At 35.5% G+C, this 20,015-nt stretch overlaps 1 pseudogene; it reads left to right on the top strand.

The window, feature by feature from the left end:
* Positions 1-9,283: 9,283 nt before the first annotated feature.
* On the top strand, positions 9,284-18,432 carry LOC128296672 (uncharacterized; annotated as a pseudogene).
* The last annotated feature ends 1,583 nt before the right edge of the window (positions 18,433-20,015 follow it).

Raw genomic sequence — 20,015 nt, 5'->3', positions numbered from 1 at the left:
ATATTTGTATATTTCCATAATTGGGTTAGTGATTCGCTTAAGGGTGACAGTAACCCATTAAAGTGTTTAAATATAAAGTTAAATTCTACAATTAATCTTTGTATTTTGTGAAAGTTGTAAATTTAGTCATGTACTTTTAGTTGATGAATTTTAGTCCTTATAGTTTTGAATTGGTCACTTTAAGTCTCTGTATTTTTCAAAATTTAAAATTTTAAACAATAGCAATTAAATTCATTAGCTTAAATTGAATTACTAGTCTTGTACTATGCTTACAGTCATATATTTTGTCCATTATTTTCCAATTGGATCATTCTAAGTTATTATACTTTTCGAATTTTGAAATTTCAATCTTGATACAAATGACAGTTGTTAACATATTCTTGGTGAGTAATATATAGAAATAATGAGTTGACATGACGTTACACATATGATGATATATTTGTCACATCAAATTTTAAAAATAACAGAATTTTACTTAAAGAATTTAACTGTTATTTTTTGGTGAGGACTAAAATTTTAAAATTTGAAAAGTATAGTGACTAAAAATAACCAAATAAAAGTACATGGATTAAAACCATATTTTTCACAAAGTACAAGGACTAATGACAGAATTTAACTAAATATAAGCATTAGATAAGGACTAATGGCAAAATAAAAATAGTTTTGAACTTTTTGTTAGGGGAAACTATCAAAATAGTCACTTTTGTTTCCCTCAGTTACATTTTAGTCACTTATGTTTGAAATGTTACGTTTTAGTCACTTACGTTATCGTGTTGTAACATTTTAGTCACTAAGTATTAATTGTTGTTAACAATGTAATGGTAAGTTGACGTGGCACGTTAAATCATTATTTTAAACAAAAATTTTAGGTTAAATTATACAATTGGTCCCTATAATTTTTTTATTTTAAGCAATTTAATTTTATTTCTTTTACATTAAAATAGATGAAGAAGGAGAAAATAGAGGAGAAGCATAAGAGAATGGGAAAAAAAAAAGAAAGTTAAAAAAACATGAAAGAAAAAAAATAAATTGCTCAAAACAAAAAAACATGAGGACGAATTATATAATTTAATTTAAAATTTTTGTTTGAAATGATAATTGAACATGTCATGTCAGCTTACCGTTACACCATTAATGATAATTAATGGCTCAATGACTAAAATGTTACAACACATTAACGTAAGTGACTAAAACGTAACATTTCAAACATAAGTGACTAAAATATAACATGAGGGAAATTATAGTGACTATTTTAATAGTTTACCCTTTTTGTTATAATTTTATATAGATGATAAGTATAATTATGAAAGTCAGCAAATTGATACGTACATGCATGAAAGCTACCACTCCTCATTTCTTTTTCTTATCTTTTATTTTCAATGGATAAATAAGGCCACAATTTGAAGTAAATTTGGACCTTGTTTTATATAACTTCTTTTATTTTCCTTTTAGTTGTATATATTAAAATAAATTCGAATAAAATACAAAGTTTAAATTAGTTGGTATTATTATTTGCTACCTACTAAATCAAGTTTTTTTTTTTAGTTAAATTTTGTTTTTTTTTCAGTTGAACTCTAATAATTTTGGGGATATTTTAATTAGATTAGCCCACAAATTTCAACCTATAAATAGCACTTTTAGCAACCCTAGAGAGATTGATTTAACAACACAATTAAGAGAGAGTTTTGTGAGAAATTTGTGAGAACTTTGTATTTTGGGTTTGAGTTTGTTTTTGTTTTTGCATATTACAATCCTTCTTCGGTTATTTGCCGCTTTAGTGAAGTTTTGTTTGCTCGTGAATTTTTATCCTCTTTAGAGAAATTTTTTCACATAAATATTTATGTCCATTTTTCTCTATTCATTATTGTTCGTTGCTTAATTCGAATCTATTCCAATATAATTTATGAATATAATTTAAAAAAAGAGACAAAAATAGAAAGAAAAAAACTAAGTTTAATGGATATAAATAATTGGTTTATATTTGTTTGAGTTTGTATTAGTGAATACTATTATGTGAATTTATTAAAGGTTTTAAAAACAAATAAATAAAATAATTTTTTTAATCTAAGTGATGTTATTTTTAAGGAGGAGTGAAAATTGGTTATAATTGATTTAATAAATTAAAATTTAAACCAAATAAATCAATTTATTATATATTATTTTTATTTATTTTAAATAAATTTATAATTAATTATTATTTAAAGAAATGGGTATTGTTGGTAATGTAAGAGGACATGGGTTCAAGTCTGTTTGAAGCGCATTATCCTTTTATTTATAGGTTGAAGAGGGACTATGAGTAATTCTAGGCATTGTATCAAAAAGAACATATATGATTAAAATCTATAATGAGATTCTAAATTATGTGAAATTAATATATACTATATTAAATAAAATAAAACTATTTTTTAATTCCATTGTAGAATATCTAATAATGAGCTTAAAAATAATGAGATACACTAGTAATAAACAAAACTAACCCTTAATCAGTGTTTTAAGAATCGAATAGGTAGTTGAACTAGTTAGATCATCGTTTCTAGTTTGACCAATTCAACAATAATTAAAATATGCTCCAAATCTTTGTACTCTTTATAAATACAGAATTCAGTCCCTTTACTTTTTATTCCCGATACATTTTATTTTAAAATTCAAGTCAAATCGTTAATGTCACCATAAATTTATTCTATAAATTTCGCTAGTCTTGCTTTCCGAAATTAACAAATACTCATTTGGTAGTCATGTAATAAAAAAAATATCAAACTTGAATCTAACAAAAAAAGGTTTAACAGTGTTTACAATTATACTTACATTTTAAATTTGAAAACTAGAAAACTAAATTTCTTGAGATAAAAGTAGTGGGACTAAATTCAAAATATGATAAAAAGTATATAACACATTTTAACCTAATTAATTAATTAATTAATTAAGATTTTCATTAAAAATTTTAAATTTTATTAGAAATATATAAAATAATTCAACCATTTTCAAAACCATTTTAAATAAAAATTAGATCGACAATATTTGATAAAACATGAAATTTTAATTTTAAAAACACTAGTTTTTTATTAAAAAAATATGAAAATCTCTTCAAAAGATAATTTTTGGGTTTACATTTTGGATTTGCATTAAAAACTAAAGTAAAATGATGAGTCGATTACGTATAAAGAAGGTTATAGCACACAAAAAAATTGTATGAATGACATTTTAAAATTAAGAATAATAAACGAGATTGTATCTAGTAATTTTAGCAACGATCATGTTGCCTAATTATTTTTATTTAAAAAAAACACAACCCTTTCTAAAAAATAATTTTAATGCCAATTAATCATAAGCGAATAAATACTTAAATAATGCCGATTGAGTCTTAACTCAATTGGCATTGGCATTGTTGCCACTGTAGGAGCATGAATTTTAGTAGGCTGAAGCGCGTTATCCTCCTATTTAAGGGTTAGGGAGATATTATAGATAATTCTAGGTATTGTATAAAAAATAACAGATATAATAAGAACCTATAGTGAAACTAATGTTAAAAAAATAAATACTTAAACCTCATGTGATGGTAATATCGTCAAGAGTGTTCATCGCCCCAGTATGGCTAAGATTCGAGTCGCACTAGTCGCGTTAATTGTTTAGGCTTTGTCCTGTTATTGTAATTCACAAAAAAGTACTTAAATAATATTGGGTTGATACATATACAAAATGCCATGATAGAAACATGTCAAGTATACAATGAAACTTAATAATATGATAGCCTGATAGTTAAGGGTGTTGACCATCCTAGGTGCAGCCTGAAATCAAGTCGGGATAGTCATATTTGTCTCAAACTTAGAATTTTCACACTAGATTTTCAAAATATATAATAATGATAAGAGAATCATGGCAGCATACATACATATGATAATAAGAAAATATGTAAATGCTCATAATCTCAAACAATTGAAGTATACTAAAATTACATGTAAAAAGAGGATGGAAGTAAAGCAAGATTTTTACCGAGACCATAAACTTTGAGCAGCAACTCTAGATTTGATTTTCACGAACCTGTAAGTTTGAAACCGTTTCTTGATCTTGTTTTCACCTTAATCTGGTTCATTTGAGTTCGTATTCTCTTTTCCTTTAATCTATTATTGGCCACCCGATGAAATGTTGGCTCGAATTATAATCCCTCCTCACCGACTCTGATTCTCGAATGAAGGCTCGATTTAGAGGAACTACAAAATCCGAGAGATGGGTGCTTTTAATTTCTCTTTTTTTTTTTAAACTATTAAAATAATCACTTCTGTTTGTCTCAGGTTGCATTTTAGTCACTTATGTTTGAAATATTACGTTTTAGTCACTTACGTTATTGTGTTGTAACATTTTAGGCACTGATGCGTTAATTGCCATTAATGGTGTAACGGTAAGCTAATGTGGCACATTAAATCATCATTTCAAACGAAAATTTTAGGTTAAATTCTACAATTGGTCCCTATATTTTTTCATTTTTAGCAATTTAAAAATTTTCTTTTATGTTCTTTTAATTTTCCTTTTTTCCATTCTCTTCTACTTCTTCCTCTATTTTCCTCCCTTCTTGATTTGTTTTAACGTGGTTTTTCAATGTTTTCCATTTGTTAAAACTAGTCCATAAGCTTGCTTCACTCGAAAAAATTAAATTGTTCAAAAAATAAAACATAGGAAAATTACGTTAAAAGAAATGGAGAAGGGAGGAAAACAGAGAGAGAAGCAGAAAAGAGTAGAAAAGAAAGAAAAAGAAAGAAAGTTAAGAAAACATAAAAGAAAAAAAATAAATTAATCAAAACGAAAAACTACGGGGACCGATTGTATAAATTAACCTAAAATTTTTGTTTGAAATTATGATTTAACGCGCCACATCATCTTACCATTACACCGTTAAGGAAAACTAACGAGTCAATGACTAAAATGTTACAACGTGAAAACGTAAGTGACTAAAACGTAATATTTCAAACATAAGTGACTAAAATGTAATTAGAGGGAAACAAAAGTAACTGTTTTAGTAGTTTGCGCCCTTTTTTTTTACTTCTATCTTTCTTTCCCCTTTGTTTACAACGGACAATCGACAACTCAAATATAGTAACTGACTTCGAAATATTGTATCTGTTGCCGTTATTGATTAGTGATGAGCGTTCGATCGAATCGAGTGAAAGTTTTTGAGTTAATCAAGTTGACGAGTCCTATTTTAACATCCTAATTCGATTTGAAATTTTTTTCAAATCAAGTCGAGTGAAATGAAATTCAAGTTGAGTCAAATTGAATCGAGTGAAATTGTTCGAGTTAAATTAAAAAATTAAACATGTTAAATTAAAATTGTTACAGTATAACTAATTTCATGTTATAACACATAAATTTAAGGTCGTATATATTTGAAAACTTTTTCAAAGCAAAATAATAAAAAATAATTTAGTATGGTAAACTTGAATCATTAATTAACTTATTTAGGTTCCTAAAATTATTATTTCGAAAAATTTTAAAATTTTTATAATATTTTAAAAATATAAAATTTAGAATTTTTATAATATTTTGAATTTTAAAATTATTTTTAATTTGTCCCCCAAAAGCCTCACGTCGAACTGCGTCTTATTGTAACTGCCCATTAACTCGTCCTTTGGAATTTTTTTCAAGTCAAAATTTACTCCTCTCTCCCTTTTCGAACCGCCCTTATATCCACATATAATATAATATATAACCGCACATATATAGATAATTTTGACTTTTATGCTTATCTTATCTTTTTATTATATGCTCTAAGTTCAGTCATTTATTAAAAAAATAAATACAGTGAAAAAATAAGAAAATTTGTAGGGGGCGAAGGGGTAAAGCAAGAGCCTACCACAAATCCCTATTAAGCACAAAACTAGACTGAGATTGTGACTGGAGTGTGAGGGCGGAGACTCCGCTGGACGGATCATACAACACAAGTTGAATCTGCATAGAACTATTCTTCTTCTATTTGACTTTGATTAGAACATGATTTTTCAACCCTTATATAGATGTAGTCGAAACTCCTCTTGTATCATTCGTTTTTCAACATTAGTGAATTTCTCCTCCTCTACCCGTGGTTTTTCCCGAAAGAATTTTCCATGTAAAATCTATGTGTTCTTATTTTTTTTCCTTTCTTATTATTGCTTTAAGATCGTTCTACCGTTATTATTGACATTTATTATAATAATTATGTTAATAAATCCTAAATAATTAAAACTGAAAAAAACAATATATCTAATGCAAACTCAATTTAAGCTTGACCTGGATATGATTCATGTTGTAGGCCAATTTTAACCCATTTATATCAAAACCAAATTTAATCTTACCTAACCCACCAAAATTAAACCCAAAACCCAAAATCTTAACTACTCAAAGCCCAATTTACATCAAAACCCCAATGGCCCAAACCCTAAGCCCAAATTAAAATAAAAAAAACACCAACTCCACTAGCCACATTTGCTCCACCACCAACTCCACTAGCCACACTTGCTCCACCACCTACCCCACTAGCCACATTTGCTCCACCACCTACTCCATTAGCCACACTTGCTCCACCACCACTTGTACCTACAAATGAAGACATAAACAATAAAAAATATTTTGTAAATGACTATATAAGCCTTCTCATATTTTGTATTTAGGGGAGGAAGAAGTTTTGGGGGAGAAAGTTATTGTAAAGGATTTTTGAGAGGTTTTTTGAGAGTAATCAAGGAGAAGAGTTATTGTAAAGGCTAGTTTTTGGAGAGGCTAGTTTTTTTTTTTTTTTTGAGATTAATCAAATATCAAAGCAAAAGAGGTTTCTTGGTCTATTCTCGTTTCAAGTTCTTTCTTTGCTTATTGTTTTCTTTTCAGTTTTCTTTTGTTTCTTTTATACGAAAGTAAAAATAAAAGGAGGAAGCTTTCCCATTTTTACTGAAAAAGTTTTTTTTGAGGTCCGGCTACCGTGTACGGTGGCACCGACGGTGGCCGGCCTTGTGGCCGGAAATCACCCACTCTCTCCCTCTCTTTTTTTTTGTTATTATTATATTTCTTAATATTATATTATGTATATATTTTTTTAATATATTAGATATATTCTAAATTCTATATTACGTATATATATATTATACTATTTTATGTATATATCTTTAATACTATATTATTTATATATTTTTTTTTCTACATGTTATCTTATGTATATATTTTAATTATATTATGTATGTATTTTTTACACTATATTATGTACATATTTTTTTTATATCTATTTTATACATATGTATATATTATATATATCTTAACATTACTAGTTATATTTTCACTATTTTATGTATATACTTCAAACACTATATATAGTATATTTCTAACACTATTACTATTTATAAATATATATATATATATATATATATTTTACGTACATACTCTTAATATCTTTATTATGTATATATTCGTTGTTTTTATTTAACATTGGATACTATTATTACGTTTAATATATCGCATGCATTGTTATTGTTTTAATATTGTTGTCATATTTATTATTTGTTTCAATGTATTTCCAACTCGTTTATTTTTGTCTCCCGCCTATTTTATATCATTCTGTTGTTCATTACTTTAAAGATTTTTATTCATGTTTTTACTAATTTCAATAAATAAGGCAATGTTTCGCATTTTGGAACATTGAAGAATTGTGCCTTAACTTACGGGATTTCGGTTCTCTTGTTAGTTCTAAATAGCTAAATATCCTTTTGAGTTTTGAAATGCACGGATTTCCAATTTAAATTAAAAGACGACCTTGTGCTCGGGAATTCATGGCATTGTGTCCTAACTTACGGGATGTGATACTCCGATATCTCGAGATAAGGAAATCTTTAAACAAATCAATTTAAGCTAATTCAAGAATTTTAAAATCAGTATTAATAGAAAAGATCGTATTTCAAGTCCCTTCCCGATTTTTAATTTTCGACATTAAGACACTAACTAATCAATTCGGTACCAATTTTTTGGCGTGTCGAGGTGCTAATCCTTCCTCGCACGTAACCGACTCCGAACTCATTCTCTCAAGTTTCAGAGACCAAAGGCCCTGTTTTAGTAAACTAAAATTGATTTATTAAAACAAAGGTGATCCGATCACACCTGATAAAATATTGGTGGCGACTCCCGTTTTAATTTTCATTTTCAAACAAAGTCGATCCCCGTTTTCAAAAGAATGGTTTCGACAACTTGGCGACTCCACTGGGAAATTCGAGAGTCGAGCCTTAAATTGATTATTTTTTTGTCTTTTGTCAAAAATTGAAAATCGATTTTAAATTTACTGCATTGCATGTTGTCTGTTATTTTCGCGACTCTCTTCATAATATGCTTGCTTTAAGTGGTTTAATTCTTTGAGGTATCTTTGCATATCGCATCGCATTATTGGTCAATTTCACCCTCTTAAGTGGAAGTGAAAAACTACTCCTTCGTGAGGTCTTCACCTCCGTATAGGATAGTGGATCGCTTTCGAGATACATCTGTACCTGCGTCTTCGTGGGGTTTTCACCTCCGTATAGCCGTAGGGAAATGTATTCCCCTGAATCAAACTCAGTCTGTATGAACCTATAATGGGTGAGGATCGAGGAATCTGCTGGTTCAGGTACCTTTACTTTAGAACCAAACTACATGTAATGAGCCCTAGGAGCCTACCCTAGGTAGAACCACACCAAACCCTAGTGGTTACCTGATTAGGTGCTTATTTACTCACTATTTGCTTTGAATTCTATTCTTTGTATATAATACTAACTTGTTATATTTTGATCATTTTCGCATGACATTTCATCATAAAAGGGTGTTGATTTACGTTCGGTTACTAATTAGAAGAGTTTAGCATGGAAAAAGGATTTCTTGATAGAATGGAGGATAATGCGACCGTCCGAGTGTGGTCTGAGAGAACGCAACAGGAGAAAGGAGATAGTTTGACCGAGGGATATAAATCAGAGTTGTGGAATTTCACTCGCATCAGTGTGACTCAGAACAACCTGCAAGAGTTAAGGGATATATGGAATAGTTGGAATGGCGAAGTCAAACAACTCTTTTACTGTAACTACGGTGACCTACCCTATTTGCTGGATGTAAAGGTGGAAAAGTACTTGTTCCGGGCCCTCGCGTAATTTTGGAACCCCGCTTACAGTTGCTTCACTTTCGGATGAGTTGATTTAGTACCTACGGTGGAGGAATACATGGCGTTACTTAATTGCCCGAAGATTCAGGCCGATAGGGCCTATTCAAGACCTGTTAATGTCCCTCCCTTTTGAAGAAATTGATGAATATCACGGGGATGAGCGAGCAATGGGTTGCGGCCCGCATCAAGCAAAAAGGGGATAGTAAATGTATTCATTGGAGGAATTTGAGGGATTTTATTCTTGCGCACCCGGATTCAAAGAAAAGGGTTGATCTTTTTTCCTTAAGTCTCTACGGTTTGATCGTCTTTCCTAAAGCACTTGGACATATAGATGAAGCCATCTCAGATTTATTCGATCGACTTGATAAAGGTACCACACCCGTTCCGGTAATCCTAGTAGAAACTTTTCGATCCTTGAATACATGCCGGAGAGCGGGCGATGGAAGATTTATTGGTTGCGCACAGTTTCTTTTGGCTTGGTTCCACAGCCATTTTTGGAAGGTGGAGAAGGTCTCCTATCGGGTATTCTCTAAGGATTATTCCCCATTAAGAGAATTAGTGGCCACATCGAGGCGGGACGACATCTCCGAAGAGAGATGGATAACTATTCTCTAAAATTTACGGACCGAAGACATTGAATGGAGGGCTCCGTGGTTGATTCTTGACGAGATCTTATATAGGTGCGGTGATTTTGACTGGTCCCTCTCGCTGGAATATGGAGAGCCATTGGATACGCTCCATTGATGGTGTTAAGGCAGTATCGATCAAGGCAGTTTATACCGGTGACACAAGGGTTGGCACAATGTGAGTTCCCCTATAAAGACAACAATTATAAAAAGAGGGTTCGCGAGATATCAGATGCATAGAACCAAACTCGAAGAATGAAAAGATTCACTGCAGGCCCGATGACGACCCCCGAGTATGAATGGTGGTGAGGTAGGAGAGTCAATGACAACATCCTTAGGCAGAATCAAGGGAACACACAACCGATAGAGAGCATTTACGGGTCATCCCATTCGAGTTAGAGATCATTAAGCAAGATTTTGAGAAAAGAAACTTGGAGTTAGGGAAGAAGATAGAGCAGCTAGAAGAAGATAAAATGAAGTTGGGGTTAGACGTCGATATCCATAAGCTAGAGGCCGAGAAGTTAAGAAAAGGAAAGAACAAGGCCGAGGAATATTTAGATAGTCTGAAAATCGATTACAAGAAGCTTCGTATAACGATAAAAACTGTCGAATTAGGTAAAACGTCAGAGTAATGGCGTCAAGAGATTAAAGAGGAAAAGACTAAAGCCGACCATTGGGATAAAAGATTTCAAGATGCCCGAATACGAGAGGACACTCTGAAGAAGAGTTTGTTAGAAACCCAAAAAGAAAAGCAGAAGTTACGAGCTCGGGTGGCTGAATTGGAAAGATTACTTCAGCAACATCGTAGCCATAATTCGATAATTAAGCTAAAAGCTAGTCTGAGCAGGATCAAAGAGTTGAAAGGGAAAATAGAAGAACTCGAGACCGCACTGCGAGATAGAAAAATTCGAGTGGAACTTCTTGAGACAAACAACGACCATTACAGAGAATAGCTTCACCACTCTCAAAACCAGATTAGAGATAGAGACTATGTCATGGGCGAAGTTATAATTCAGGTTTGGGAGATAGCTGATCACTTGTAAACCTTGGTAGTTCAGGCTGATATATTGAGCTTAAAGTACGAGTCGGAATCAGACCGAGGCTGAAGCTTAGCTTGGCTTCTTAGGAAAGTTAAGACTTTGGGCATTAGGGCGAAGTCGTATATGTAATCATCCGTTCTATGTAAAGAAATTTTTCTTCTAGTGAAGTTCTTCTAATGAAATTGAATTGGAATCAACGCCTCTTTTTACATCCATTCATCCATTCATTGCATATACATATCCCATAATCATTCGCTAATGTTAGAATCATATAATTCGCAGTTGCAACACTTCAAATCTGGAACCACGCCATTCGTATAAAACGCGTCGACAAGCTAGAGCAATAGAGGCTGAGTTCAATGAAAGAATCGAAAGGATGGAAAGAGTCCAGAAGGAATTACAAGAACAACTAGCTAAGTCACAGCAAGAAACGAGGGATTTGATAGTAAGATCTCGAGAGGAATCACTTGAACAAAAGGATCAAATGGCTAGAATGATGAAGATGATATCAGTTTTAGTCAAAGGAAAAGGACCCATGCAGAACCCCGACAGTATGGAACCTCAATCAAGAATTAATCATGACCAGGATCCACTCTATCCCCCAGGATTCACTCTACCACATGCCCACGTAGCACAAAGAGGGTATACTCAAGGGGAATCCACTGGCTTGGAACAACGACCTATGCCATTTGCTCATCTAGGGCAAGGAACATTTATGTCAAATCCCGGAGTAACCCCTGCCAATCTTGTAGTTCCAGATTTAGATGATCCAGTCGAAATAGCCAAGTTGAAAATAGATGATCACGAGGCTCAAGAGAAGTATAGGAATTTGGAAGAAAGACTCAAGGCAATAGAAGGCAGTGAAGTATTCTCGGTACTAGGTGCTAAAGAACTCAATTTGGTACCTGACCTAATCCTGCCTCCGAAGTTTAAGGTACCTGATTTTGAAAAGTACGATGGGACAAGATGTCCAAAAGCACATCTTGTCATATTTTTGCTGAAAAATGACCGGTTACGTGAACGAAGATAAGCTACTTGTACATTGTTTTCAAGACAGTCTAGTAGGATCGACTCTTCGGTGGTACAACCAGCTCAGTAAGGAAATGATCTGATCTTGGAAAGACTTGGCGTCGGCACTCTGTGAGCAGTACAAGCATGTATCAGATATGGTGCCTGATCGGATGACTTTACAAATGATGGAGAAAAAGCCGTCAGAAACTTTTAGACAGTACGCGCAGAGATGAAGGGACGTCTCAGCCCAAGTGGAACCCCCACTAACGAAAACGGAGATAACTGTCCTTTTTATCAACACTTTAAAGACGTCGTTTTATGACAAACTAGTGAAAAGCGCCACGAAGGACTTCGCGGATATTGTAATATCCGGTGAGTTTATAGAGAACACCGTCAAGAGCGGTAGAATGGAAGGTCAAGAAAGTTCAAGAAGGGTAGCACCCATGAAGAAGAAAGAACCAGAAGCCCACATGGTGGGAATGGGAAGCCGTTATGCCCCTAATCCATATCCAAACTAACCCCAACCTCGAAGTTATCCACCTCTAAATTTCTATTATCCCCCTCAAACCCCTTACTACCAAGCACCACCTCCTTCCTACCCCGTATACGCCACGACAACCAAAGACCCATCACCATATTCTCACAAAACACGATACCCACTCAAAGCCAGCCCAGAAACAAACCAAGCCCAGCAAGGCCTAATCCCGAGAGACCGTAATTTACTTCTATCCATGTGTCGTATGGGGAATTGTACCCAAAACTTCTAGAGAAATAACTGATTTCTCCCCATTACATGGCACCCCTTAAACCTCCATACCCAAAGTGGTACGATCCAAACGCTAGTTGTGCATACCATGCGGGGAACCAGGGGCATTCCACGGAGAATTGCCTAGCCTTTAAGAGGAGAGTTCAAGGACTCATTGACGCGGGTATCCTAAGGTTCGATAGTGCCAGTAACGCAACTGGAAACCCGTTCCCTAACCATGCTGAAGGGAATGTGAGCACAGTGGGGAAAGAGGATGAATGGAAAGTCAGAAGATGTGTTTCGGAAATAAGGACGCCTCTGCAGAATATCTGGGAGGTACTGGTTAAGAAAGGATTACTTTGTCACCCCGATAGAATTCTCGGAGAAGAAGGTCAAAGTTTTTGCAATTTCCATGGAATTGTAGGACACGACATTCAGTCGTGTGAGGAATTTAAAAGGTTGCTTTAAGACCGGATGAATAATAAGGAAATTAAGGTCCTTAACAAGAGGGAAGAGACCAATGAAAGAGAAGTATGCACCTCTGACAACCAGTCATCAGGTCTCCCTTATAGCGCGGATCGACCGTTAGTAATTTATTACGACACGACGAAAGAGCCGGTGAAACCAAAAATGATAATCGAAGTACCGTCTTCTTTCCCGTACAAGGACGACAAAGCCGTACCATAGAAATATGACATCAATATCGTCACACCGGAAGGTGAAAAGCTCAAAGCCATAACTGGAGATGTTGGAGAGGTAGGTCGTTTTACCCGAAGTAGAAGATGTTATTCGAAAGAGGTCGAACCAGTGAAGAAGAACAGTGACTGGAAGTAAAAAGGGAAAGCAGTGATGCATGAGGCCAAAGTCGAGCAAGAAATTCCATCCGTGTAAGAAACTAAAAAGCCTGTGGATGAGGAGGAAGCATAGGAGTTCTTGAAATTTATCAAACACAGTGAATACAATGTGGTGGAACAATTGAATAAGCAACCAGCACGAATCTCGATTTTATCTTTGCTGCTAAATTCGGAGCTACACCGGAACGCTTTGCTGAAGGTGTTGAATCAAGCTTACGTGGCAAACAATATATCCGTGGAGAAGCTGGACAAATGGGTGAACAACTTGAATGCGGATAATTTCATTTCTTTTAGTAATGACGAAATACCACCCAATGGTAGAGGCTCCGTAAAAGCACTACATGTTACGACTCGTTGCAAGGGCTACATAATACCGAATGTGCTTATCAATAATGGCTCGGCACTCAATGTCATGCCTTTGGCCACGCTTTCCAGAATTCCGATAGATCTGTCCTATTTAAGGCCCTGTCATTCCACAGTAAGGGCATTCGATGGGAAAAGGCGTGAAGTTATGGGAAAGATTGATTTCCCTTTAGAAGTGGGCCCTTACATTTACAATGTCGAGTTTCAAGTCATGGACATCACACCCTCGTATAACTGCCTTCTGGGAAGGCCCTGGATCCATTCTGCTGGAGCAGTCCCATCCTCTCTTCATCAAAAAGTAAAGTTCATCATGGATGGTTGTTTGGTCACTGTCGAGGGAGAAGAAGACATTATCGCATCTATCTCTGCTGATGCGCCATATCTTGAAGTAAGCAAAGACGCAGTGAAATGTTCCTTCCGATCCCTTGAATTTGTCAATGCCGCTTTTGTCACTGAGGGAAATAGAATTTCGGTGCCAAAACTGTCAAGAAATACCAGAATTGGTGTCAAGTTGACTGTAGGAAGGGGAGCTCGAGCGAGAAGAGGTTTAGGGAGATATCTGCAAGGAATAGTTGGGGCTCTAAAACCAGTTCACCACAAGGCCCGATACGGTTTAGGGTTCCAGCTGGACATACGTCAAAGAAGAAAGCAGTGGAAGAAAGATCAGGAAAGAAGGATCGCGAGAACATTAGGCCGAGAACCAGAATGGGAGCCCATGGAATTCCCTCATTTGTCAAGAATATTTACGTCTGCGGGAATGATATACCCAGGGCAGTATATTGCACAAAGCACAATGTTAATGATCGAAGAGGGTTTTCAAAATATCAGTATAAATGTCATTGACAAATGAGCTGATGCGAGTAAAGACATCTCAAAGATACGCCCTTGTCCCCCGGGTTTCATGTTGAACAATTGGACTGCCGAGGATCTTCTTGTAGTTTATAAGTCTTTAGAGTAATGCTCAAACGTTAACATTCTGTTATGTCCTTAGATATAATAGAATTCTTTTGTAAGAGCTTGCATTCGCTATTTATCATTTAAATGAATATCAATGAAGATGCATTTTGTCATAATTTTTCGTATTATCACTAATTCCATAATCATTTCATAGCCTATCTTTACATTTACCTCATGCCATACCATAACATTCAGTTTGTTGGTTTCAATACTTAGATGCCCCTCTATAGTTTCCTTTTCCATTCAATTTTCAGGTGCTCAGATATCAATTGCATGAACAAACTCGTTACGAGTCCTGAAATCGATTTTGAGAAGGCTGTTTGTTTAGGAGAATTCGAAACTGAAGAAAATGCTGAAGACTATGTCTCATCTCCTGACTTGCTAGAAATGGTGGAACAAGAGGATAAACAGATTTTACCTCATCAAGAATCTGTTGAAACAATAAACTTGGGAGCTGAAGAAAGGAAGCAAGAAGTGAAGATTGGGACCTCTATTTTAGGGGGCACCAGGCATAATTTGATTGCTTTGCTCCGTGAGTACAAAGATGTATTCGCATGGTCATATCAGGATATGCTAGGATTGGATGAAGATGTAGTGGTCCATAAGCTCCCATTGAAGCCAGAATGCAAACTCATTCAACAAAAGCTAAGACGGATGAGACCTGAGATGTTGTTGAAAATAAAAGAGGAAGTCAAGAAGTAATTTGATGCTGGCTTCCTACAAACCTCCAAATATCCAGAGTGGGTGGCCAACATAGTTCCGGTACCAAAGAAAGACGACAAAGTACGAATGTGCGTGGATTATCGTGACCTGAATCGAGCAAGTCCCAAAGATAATTTTCCCTTACCACATATTGATACGTTGGTGGATAACACAGCAAAACATTCATTATTTTCTTTTCTGGATGAATTCTCGGGGTATAATCAGATCAAGATGGCCCCTGAGGATATGGAGAAAACTACCTCGTAACAATGTGGGGAACATTCTGCTACAAGGTGATGCCATTTGGGTTAAAGAATGCTGGGGCAACATACCAGAGGGCTATGGTGACGTTATTCCATGACATGATGCATAAGAAATAGAGGTCTATGTCGACGATATGATTGCTAAATCCCGAAGGGAAGAAGAGCATGTAGTGAACCTGAAGAAGTTGTTCGACAGACTAAGAAAGTTCTAGCTAAAGCTCAATCCGGCCAAATGTACGTTTGGGGCTACCTCAGGAAAATTGCTTGGCTTCATTGTCGGCGAGAGAGGCATTGAAGTTGATCCAGATAAAATAAAAGCCATTCAAGAGTTACCACCTCCGCGCACGCAAAAGGAAGTCAAAGGATTTTTAGGGAGATTAAACTACATCGCCCGATTTATCGCTCAACTTACCAACCAATGTGACCCAATCTTTCGACTCATTCGAAAACATAATCTCGGAGAATGGAACGAGGAGTGCCAAGTGGCTTTTAACAAGATAAAACAGTATTTGTCTAGTCCTCCAGTGCTAGTACCACCAATGCCGGGAAGACCATTGATATTGTATTTGACTGTATTCGAGAATTCAATGGGTTGCATACTGGGGCAACATGACGAGTCCGGAAAGAAAGAAAAGGCGATCTACTACATCAGTAAAAAGTTCACTGAATATGAGGCAAAGTATTCGTCCATAGAAAAATACTGTTGCGCTCTGGTTTTGGTAGCTCGGAGACTCAGGCAATAAATGCTGTATCATACGACATGGCTAATTTCAAAGTTGGACCCAATAAAGTACATGATGGAATCACCTGCACTCCCAGGAAGAATGGCACGATGGCAGATCTTACTATCAGAATATGATATCGTCTATGTGAGCCAAAATTCGATAAAAGGGAGCACAATAGCTGACTTCTTAGCAACTCGAACAACAGAGGAATACAAGCCATTGAGATTTGATTTCCCAGATGAAGACTTGATGTGCATTACAGAAAAAGAATGTGATTCATCAAAAGAAAAGTCATGGAAGATGAGCTTTGATGGTGCATCGAATGCATTGGGGCATGGGATTGGAGCAGTCTTAGTATCACCAGAAGGAAACCATTACCCACTCACTGCCAGGTTAAACTTTTTCTGTACCAATAACATAGCAGAATATGAGGCTTGTATCATGGGACTTCGTACAGCAATTGGACGAAACATCAAAACTTTAGAGGTATACGGAGACTCAACCTTGGTGATATACCAAATCCGTGGAGATTAGGAAGTGAGAGATTCAAACGGTCAAATCTGATGATCTAGTGGCGAGCTGATTAAAGAATTCGAAGAAATAACTTTTAATTACCTCCCACGAGAAGAAAACCAATTGGCTGATGCCCTGGCCACTTTGGCTTCAATGTTCAAAGCAAACAGAGAAACATAAATAATGCCTCTTCAAATGAGCATATATGAAGTCCCTGCATATTGTTTCAGCATTGAAAAAAAGCCAGATGGACGGCCATGGTTCCATGATATCTTAGAATATGTCAAGAACCAAAATTATCCCGAACAAGTAAATGAGAATGACAAACGAACAATCAGAAGAATGGCAGCGAGATTTGTTCTTGATGGGAACATTCTGTACAAAAGAGGAAAAGATCAAGTGCTCTTGAGATGCGTATATGCTGTTAAAGCCAGAAAAATACTTGAAGTTGTCCACGAGGGAATTTGTGGGACACATGCCAATGGTTTCACTATGGCCAGGAAGATTATGAGACTCGGTTACTACTGGTTGACGATAGAAAGCAACTACATTAGTTTTGCAAGAAAATGCCACAAATGTCAAATTTATGGCGATAAGATTCATGTAGCCCCTTCGCCCCTTCATGTCATGACTTTTCCGTGGCCCTTTTCTATGTGGGGCATGGATGTTAAAGGGCCAATTTCCCCAAAAGCTTCTAATGGACACCGGTTCATTTTTGTGGTTATTGATTACTTCACAAAATGGATAGAAGCTGCTTCGTTTGCCAATGTGACAAAGACTGCAGTTTGCAGATTTTTGAAAAAGGAAATCATTTGTCGATCTGGTTTGCCTGAGAGAATCATTTCAGATAACGTCTTGAATCTGAACAACAAAATGATGAAGGAAGTGTATGAGCAGTTTCAAATAAAGCATCATAACTCGTCACCCTATCGCCCGAAAATGAACGGAGCTGTTGAAGCAGCCAACAAGAATATTAAGAAGATTATTGGGAAAATGACCGAGACATATAAAGATTGGCACGAGAAGCTACCATTTGCTTTGCATGCATATCGTACATCTGTGCGGACATCTACGGGAGCAACTCCTTTCTCTCTGGTATATGGAATGGAAGCTGTGCTACCTATCGAGGTTGAGATCCCCTCTCTATGAATCTTAATAGAATCGAAACTAGAAGAAGCAGAATGGGTTCGAGCTAGATATGATCAATTAAACCTCATCGAAGAAAAACGTCTAAAGGCAATTTGTCACGGATAGATGTACCAGAAGAGAATAATCGGGGCCCATGACAAGAAAGTACGACCAAGAGAATTCCACGAATGAGAACTTGTGCTGAGAAAGATTCTCCCAATACAAAAGGACTTCCGAGAAAAATGGGCCCCAAATTGGGAAGGACCATACGCCGTAAAGAAAGTATTCTCGGGTGGAGCTTTGATTCTCACTGAGATGGATGGGAAGGAGTTACCGAATCCAGTGAATTCAGATACTGTGAAGAAATATTATGCTTAAAAAAAGGAAAATCAAGATGAAAACCCGAAAAATGACATCTTAAAAAAAAGAGAAAAGAAAAGAAAAAAGAAAAAGAGAGAGGGATCAAGGTGAAAACCCGAAAAGGGCTTCTTGATTAACACAAAAGATTAGGATGAAAACCCTAAAGGGCATTCTAATGAAGCAAGCACTGGCTTAAAAAACAAGGTGTTTTGAACGGTGGGTCAAACAGAGAGACTACAGTATTTGAAGCATTTCTGAAAACTATAAATCTCTTACGCAAGAAAGCCATGCTCGAAAAGATTCTTGATTGAGGAACGTGAAAGAGTTCAAGCGTTGAATATCTAGAGCATTTGTATTTGTTGAAATGCGATCCCCTTTCTCTTTATGACACTTTTTTTTACTATCATTGATTAACTTTCTTTCTTTGCTACATTTGAAATGAATAAATGTGAGGTATCCTTTTGTCCCTACCTGACCATTTTCATGCATCTCATTATGTGGTTCATTTACATGATAAATAGTGAAATGACATACTTTAAACAAAAGAAGTGCTAAGCATTACCCGGATAAGAATTTGATAAGTACAAGAGCCTAAAAGCAAGGACAAAGTTCAACCAGGGGCAAAAGAGCGATATCTGAGAAACGCAGATTAGTCGTGAAGCTAGAGGATGGGTACAGGGCCTGAGGAGAAAGTCAAGAGTCAAAGCAATGAACGCAGATCATCAAAAATCATGACGGAAAGGGACATATGACAAGCAAGCCCAAGGCACATAGCATGATCATGTAGGCATAAAGGCATTTAAGGCAAACATGTGCATTTCATGATAACATCATGCATGACATATACATGTATTTCAGCAGAACAAGAGATTTCGATGATAGCTGTACTGAATCAAAAGAAAGGACACATGAGTTCCGCCAGATGACATCTTTTGGTATTTTGATGTTTTTATTTCTATCTTTCAAAAAAATCAACTCATATTGCGAGAGGTGAGTTGTGCCTCAGGTCACACGCTGAGGTATTTTCAATTTCCGTTTTTTCAATTTATGCTTTTCAAAAATCAACTCATATTGCGAGAGGTGAGCTGAGCCTCGGAGCACACCGAGGTATTTTAATTTCGCTTTTCAATTTACGCTTTTAATTTCATTTTTCAAAAATCAACTCATATTGCGAGAGGTGAGTTGAGCCTCGAGGCACGCTTAAGGTATTTTCAATTTCTGCTTTTCAATTTTGCCTTACAAATTCGCTTTTCAAATCAACTCATATTGCGAGAGGTGAGTTGAGCCTCGTGACACTGTTGAGGTATTTTCAATTTTCGTTTTTTTAATTTATGTTTCTAAAAAAATCAACTCATATTGCGAGAAGTGAGTTGAGCCTCAGGATACGCTGAGGTAATTTCAATTTTTGTTTGTCAAAACTCAACTCATATTGCAAGAGGTGAGTTGAGCCTCAAGACACGTTGAGGTATTTTCAATTTCTGTTTTTCAAAAAAATAAACTCATATTGCGATAGGTGAGTTGAGCCTCAGGACACGCTGAGGTAATTTCAATTTTTGTTTGTCGAAAATCAACTCATATTGCGAGAGGTGAGTTGAACCTCA

Source organism: Gossypium arboreum, chromosome 8 (genome assembly GCF_025698485.1).
Source record: "Gossypium arboreum isolate Shixiya-1 chromosome 8, ASM2569848v2, whole genome shotgun sequence".
NCBI classification, from domain to species: Eukaryota; Viridiplantae; Streptophyta; class Magnoliopsida; order Malvales; family Malvaceae; genus Gossypium; species Gossypium arboreum.
Note: the sequence above shows the minus strand (reverse complement) of the source record. Positions and strands in the feature narration are given on the sequence as shown.